Source organism: Carcharhinus amblyrhynchos, chromosome 9, assembly GCF_965287045.1.
Source record: "Carcharhinus amblyrhynchos chromosome 9, sCarAmb.v2.hapA, whole genome shotgun sequence".
NCBI classification, from domain to species: Eukaryota; Metazoa; Chordata; class Chondrichthyes; order Carcharhiniformes; family Carcharhinidae; genus Carcharhinus; species Carcharhinus amblyrhynchos.
In genome coordinates, this window is record NC_137332.1 from 42,400,074 (window position 1) to 42,407,353 (window position 7,280).

The following is a 7,280-nucleotide window of genomic DNA, read 5'->3' on the forward strand; positions in this document are numbered from 1 at the left end:
TATATGTTGCATCAGGTTTATAGTAACAAACAATGAAGAAGCTTGACAAGTCAATCCATGGAGGTATTCTAATGAAAGGTCATCAATCTGAAACCTCAGTTTCTCTCTCTACAGATGCTGCCAGACCTATTGAATGTTTTGACATTTCTTCATTTTACTTCTGATTTTCAATGCTGTTCTGGTAGGATGTCACATGGTATATACATTGCCTGGTAAGCTTGGCTAGGTGTTAGGATGTGATAAAATAGGACCATTAACAAAGCCAATAATTGAGAATGTGTTTTGGTGGTTGTATGGTTAAAACAAAAAAAAGGTATTTTTGTCAAGGAAATTGGAAAAAGAAAAGACAGATTGGCTGGGTTGATGGAACTAGGGTTTTGAGATGCTGATCAGTCTAACAGTACTGTGAACTAATTTTTACTGAAGGCAAATTGGTAACAGTGGGAGATGGAGTGTCAAAATCTAAAATAGAGATGGTAAAAATTCAAAAGAGAAGATTGGCATGCATTTCACATTTACATTCTGAAAGGTGAACTCATGTAATAAAGGTAGTTAGAAGTGACTTCTGAGAAGTTTAGTTCAGAAAAGGTAAAATCAAAAGAAAAAACAGCGTATTAGAGGTAAATTCACCCGATGCAAGAGGATTGTTTTGAGACTGCAGCCCACGTAGCAAGCTGTATCTGGAGAAAGTCTGTTTAAATCAGAAGCAACTCCAAAAAATATGGGTGCCATGTGTGGTAACTATTGCTGGATTCTGATTATAAGTTTTAAAACCTATGGGATGTTATTTGGGAAGATTTAGCTCTGACGTTAAAAAATTAGAAAGATTTGAAGTGGGTAAATTTAAAGATATTGTGGATAGCCATTAATATAATTAAATGTAGTTTTAGTTGACTTTAATTTTGTGTGTTTTGCTGTTTAACAAGCATTTATTTTGTTTAAAATCATCACAAAATTATCTGGGACATCCTTCACTTGTCAGTAAATTATGCCAAATTGCAAAGATAAAGTTGAGAGCAAGCATTCCAGAGTTGCCATTTAGGTTTTGGAATACCCTGGCATTTACCATCAGCTGTGCTTTCAACAAAGGTCAAAATATGTCTTCCTCACCTGCTCAAAGCCTTCGAGCACAGGTGCCTGCATGAAGCACTCTATTGCCCCCAGCAGTGCTTCTCTGGATGTATCCCTTATCCTCTTTGGAGACAATCGTTGATTTCCTGCAATTAGATCTTGGGTTTTGTACACCAGTCCAGGTTGTAACCTATGACTCCTGACCCTGTGACACTCATATCCCCACCATGACCTCAGGCCACCTACTCCATCATTGTTCATCCAACATTTAGTGGCCAAGTGTGTTTTTAAAGAACAGTTATCCTTTTCAAGTGTGAATTATTTAAGTGCTTGAGAACAAGCCCTGAAGTTTTTTTTTGTTCACTTTACCTTTATAGGTGGAAAACAGGCACCTGATCCGCATATCTTGTAAAGTCAACTGCTGATGAAACCAGACAAGGCAGTTAGTGACTGAGTGGGCATAAACTGATGGCAGAGTTTGGAGGTTGGTATTAATTCACTTATCCTAACTGCTCCATTAACTTATTGATTTGTTGGTGTGCCTCTTGTCTAATAATTAATTCTTTCTCTCTTGTCCATTAATCTATTGATTTACTCAGGCACCCCGTGCTTTAGCATTTTTTTCTAATTTACTGGCAATTGCTTCTCCATGAATTTATTTATTTGCTGGATGCTTCATGTTGGTGTGCTGTTGCTGCATTCATTCACCTGTTCATAATGGTACTCACTGCACCATTATTAGAGAATCACAGCATCATACAGCACTGAAAGAGGCCCATTGGTCCATAATTTCTGTGTTAGCTGTTTGAAAGAGTTATCCATAGTCCCATTCCCCTGCCCTTTCTGTATGGCCAAGAAAATATTTCTCCTGACAGTATTTATCCAATTAGTTTATTAAGGTATTGGTGTTCCATGGTGTACAGCCATAAAATTCAGCAAGAACCAAAACAGGTGCCTGAAACACATATACAGGCAGAGTGCAAATTTTGTGCTGCTTTCTTTTTACATGGTTGTGGTGTGCAACAATGCTAAGGGCACAGCTGAAAGGCTGCACGTCGAAACAGGGAACTTAAAATTGTTTGGAGCTAACATGGGTTCAATCTAACCTATGTCTTCTAAAGATAGCCTGATTCTCTCAAAAGACAGTCAGGAGGGGTTGCTGGATGTCATTCTAGCAGTGAATTTCCCCAGAGAAAAAGACAAGAATGGCACAGCTTACCAAGAGGGGGTTTGAAATTCTTATGATGCAGTTTTGATGTGGGAGGTGCGTAGGAAGAGAGAGGTCCTCGATCCATAGGGGGCAAGGACATCCAGACAACTACTGTGAAGGAAGTGAGATCAGGCCACCATTATGATCAGTGCCAGCATTCTAGCCCCAGAATCCTTGTCTATCATGTATATTGTGGGGTGATCTCCTGGCCTCACTGCACCTGGTTCAGATTGAGCGATCCCGAAAAATTGTGTGCGGGCCTAAAAATGGGCTTCGTGCCTGGCGCCAAATGGCTTGCAATCGTCTCAGTCCCTTTCTCCTGGTGCAAACTGGATTCTTCCAGCTCCTGGGTTCTTCGAACCCTCAGGCACGGCGCAAGCCTGGCAAAAATCACGACTGGTCTCCACTGGTGGAGACCAGGCATGATGACAACGCCCGAGGGCTCGAAAGCCACTGAAGCCCTCAGGTTGTCAGGGGACATGATGTCTGCCATGAAGGGGGACCCACTGGGAGGGTCCCAGTGCCCTGATGCCGGCGATCTGTGTTGGGGAGGGGATGGAGAAACATGCTGCCAATGAGGTCCATAATGGGAAGGAGGGGCTCCCAGTGCTCAGTGAGATTGGGACACCCTTTGAAAATGCCGCCTGATTGCTTTGTAGCCGGGCTCACTGGTGTGTTTAGGCATTGCCCCTCCCAGAACTGGCGCGTAATTCATCACTGCCCCAAAAGATGACTAAGTGTGGGATGATTGTGGTCCGGACCACGCTGGACAGTCCAGTATGGATCGCTCTGGTTTTCTTGCTGTTATGACACTTTGTCATTTTTGGGAAAATCACTGTATCTTAAGATGTTGAACAATCTCCCATGAATGCTCAAGGCCCATGAATGCCTCACATTTACTGAAGTTTAATCCGGACAAATGTGAGGCAATTCATTTTGGAAGGTCTAATACAGATAGGAAATATACAGTAAATGGCAGAACCCTTAAGAGTATTGATTGGCAAAGGGATCTTGGTGTACAAATACACAGGTCACTGAAAGTGGCAGTGCAGGTGGAGAAGGTAGTCAAGAAGGCATACGGAATGCTTGCCTTCATTGGCCAGGGCATTGAGTTTAAAAATTGGCAAGTCATGTTGCAGTTTTATAGAACCTTATTTAGGCTGCACTTGGAATATAGTGTTCAATTCTGACACCACCAGAAGGATGTGGAGGCTTTGAAGAGGGTACAGAAAAGATTTACCAGGACGTTGCCTGGTATGGAGGGCATTAGCTATGAGAAGAGGTTGAAGAAACTTGGTTTGTTCTCACTGGAGTGACAGAGGTTGAGGGGAGACTTGATAGAAGCCTACAAGATTATGAGAGGCATGGACAGAGTGGATAGTCAGAAATCTTTTCCCAGGATGGAAGAGTCAATTACTAGGGGCCATAGGTTTAAGGTGTGATGGACAAGGTTTAAAAGAGGTGTACGAGGCAGACTTTTTACACAGAGAGTAGTCGGTGCCTGGAACTCGTTGCCGAGGGAGATAGTGGACATCTTGATAAGTACATGAATAGGATGGGAATAGAAGGATATCATCCCCAGAAGGATAGAGGGTTTTAATTAAGTCAGGCAGCATGGTCAGTGCAGGATTGGAGGGCTGAAGTGCCTGTTCTTGTGCTATAATTTTCTTTGCTCTTTGAATGCATCTTCACATGCCATATCCTCACACCTGATACACTAGCATCACATATTACTCAATGCAGCACCTACCTTCATTCCTGCACCAATAATCTCAATCAATCCTGGCTCATCATTATCATGATCTCACTTCATTCTCACACTCTTAGAATTTAGGTGTGAGCCTCACACTCATAACCTGTGACAAGGGCAGGATCTTTCGCCTTTAAAAGTGATCATGGATCAGAATGAATTCTGGCTCATTCTTCTGTATTTTCTGGCAGCATTCCTGCTGACACAATCTAATGGGAGGTGGTCTCTGTGTCTGCCTTACAGCTAAGGATGTTAGACAGGTTCCTCTGGCTGCAGTCCCAATCAGACCACCTGCAGTCTTGGAAGGACAGTCTTCTTGGCAGAGGTGGGCCTGTCATTGCAGTCAGTGAACTGTGAGAGCACCTTCATCTTGAGCCAAAATCTGAAGAGGTTTCTGCTTTTTAAAACTGTGGCCACAGCAGTCTGGATGACACTACGGAAAGGGAAAACCTCCCTACAGGATGGCCCATGACTGTTGAAGTAGCCCACTGATCCCTGTGCTGCCATTGTTGGGGAGGGGACAGACAGGGAGGGTAGAAGACTTCAATGAGACTTTGCAGGCTCCCTGGTCTTCTGCCCTTGTTTTGGTCTCATCAATTGGCCCACCAGCTGCTCAGAAGATGGCAGCAGTGTCCCCATTACAACTGAGCACTTTATATGTAGATTACTGCATATTTCTAACAGGTATGCAAGCCAGAGCTGCTTCCAACCTGCCTCCATCAAGGTTAGTCAGAGGCAAAAGTACTTTAGCCCATTATTCCTGTCCCACTTTCCTCCAGGTCCTGCCTTCATACCCACTCCATAGAAACAGGAAGGTTTCACACACTGATCATTATTCAATCATTCCATTACCGAAACACCTTGCACCAAACTCACTAATACACTCGAATCTCTCTTGTAGGATAAATAACTCAGAAGTGTAAGCAGCAGCACCTAATCTATGGTCAATAGGCACAGCTGTATGTCCTTCCCCTAATAGCAGAGAATGTGCTGCCATACTATGTGAGGCCATAGTCACCTACCTGCTAAAACCATCAACTATGACAGTATTCGCATGCCTAATCCTCCTTCTTATATCCCACTTCTCCCCCATCCCATAATCCCTTCAGCTTTGTGATCTGCAGGTGGTGTAAATATTTGCCTCTTACTTTACCCCACCCCATCTCCACCACATCACTGTCCTTACATCTTTATCCCTTCAAATACCCAAGGATTGATAACTGGTCAGGCAGTAGTGCAGAAGCTTGAAGGCCAAGCGGTCCAGGACACCCACAATGAAAAGATACTGCTATGAATTCAGTAAACTTGTAAACTATCTAGGATTTACTCATTAAAAAATCATACCCCAGTGGCCGAGAGTTAATGGTGAAGTCGAGTTTAATGCACATTTTGAAAAAATACACACAGATGCAGCTGAAAGTAAGGCTTGGGAGCAAATGCTGTATTGCTTTCTTCACAATTATACAGCAATTCATCACTCAACTATTGGAAAGCCTCTAGCTACACCTATCTTTACACATCCAATGTGCACATGTCTTCATGAGATACCGAGTAGAATTAATGACCAACACGTAGGGGAAGGCAATTGAGAACTAAAGGATCGAATGAGAATAAATGCAGAGCGAAACTTGAAATTTACAGCAATACCACACAAGGCACGGATAAAATGGTCATGTTGGAAAGCAAGCAACCCCTACGACTTCCAATCATTTGCTGTGACCAACACAAATAGATCAATGATCACTACAAATCATGGTTCACAAATCACCACATGAAATGTATCATTCTTCAAAGCACTGAAAATCCATACACATTGAATCAATTCTGACATCAACATGGACACATCAGATAAAGGCCAACATGAGTCAAAGGACACCAACCTGTAGTTAGATGACATCCTACTCGTGAGAGACTTCCACCATACTAAAGTGATTATATTATGAAGTAAATTATTTTTAGAAGATGAACAAATTTTCATTATATTGTATATACTTCTGCGCATTGATATAGTAATACAAGAGTTAGAATATGTAATAAGTTGAATGTTCAAATGGTTCTTAAGTTTATTGTTTACACTTTGGAACATGGTATATTGCTCATTTACTAAGAAGGGGAGGAACGTAATGTGTCGGTGTATTGAAATTGAGATATGTACATACTTGTCATTTGAAACCACAATACAGAATTGTACTAGCAGAGAAAGTCTACAGCAGAAGCAGAGAGTCTAAAGCAGTTGTTTTAATAAAATAAGGCACTATGCTCTTGCATTTTCAATTCTGTCTGTCTCTAGCTGTTTCCAGTTCCAAGGAAGCTGCCAAAAGATTATTGGGAATGCTGAGGCTCCATCCTGGTGGGAGTGATATTGGCATCATGGGACACAAACCTGCTGTCCTCTCTCAAGATAACAGAATTTGTTCTTTCATCATTGCCACTCTATCAGTCTCTTTGCCCTTGCTGATCAGATAGACAACTCATGCTGCCATTCATTCTAAAATGCTATAGTCCAAAACCCAGCCTTCAATGCCCAGAGCTGCTAGAGGTCATCCTACCAGTGAAAGGCAGTCATACTGTATCCAAGGGGGTAACACTGCATAGGAACACTAGAACATTCAGATGCATTCAGAGCAGCTAAAAATAGTGGGCAATTAGAAGATTGGGAAAGATTTAAAAATCAACAAAGAATGACTAAGAAGATGTTAAACAAGTAAGGCACATGGAAGGACAGATAAAGATATATAGAAGAGAGGCACCAGGGGAATGCACAAGGGTGGTTAGTTGATTTTTGCATGGAGTTTTGGATGGTAACTTATAAAATTACATTTTTTTTATGGTCACTTTTAGCATTGTGGCCAAGAGGACACTGTGATGACTGATATTGGATGGAAGTCAAGGTGTGAGATTGATGGTGAATGGGGAATTGGCATTGTATTTATTGTTACTGCAACTGCGGTCAGGTGAGTGAACAATGAACAGTCTAGATAGCAAGGGGCCTTCCTCCCTTTCCACACCACCTCTTCTTTTCCCTCCTCCTCGTCCTCTTCCTCCTTTTCCTCCTGTTTCTCCTCCTCGACTATTTGCTGGTGGCACGAGCTCATGACTTTGTGCAAAATGCAGCGGACCACAATAAACCAGAACAAACACTTTAGGGATGACAGCAGGGTTCTTTTGCTATAGCCTATAGAAACCAATCAACAACCAACATGAAAGTGGTTTATGATCCTTTTAAGTATCAGTGGTGAAAGTCTAGGC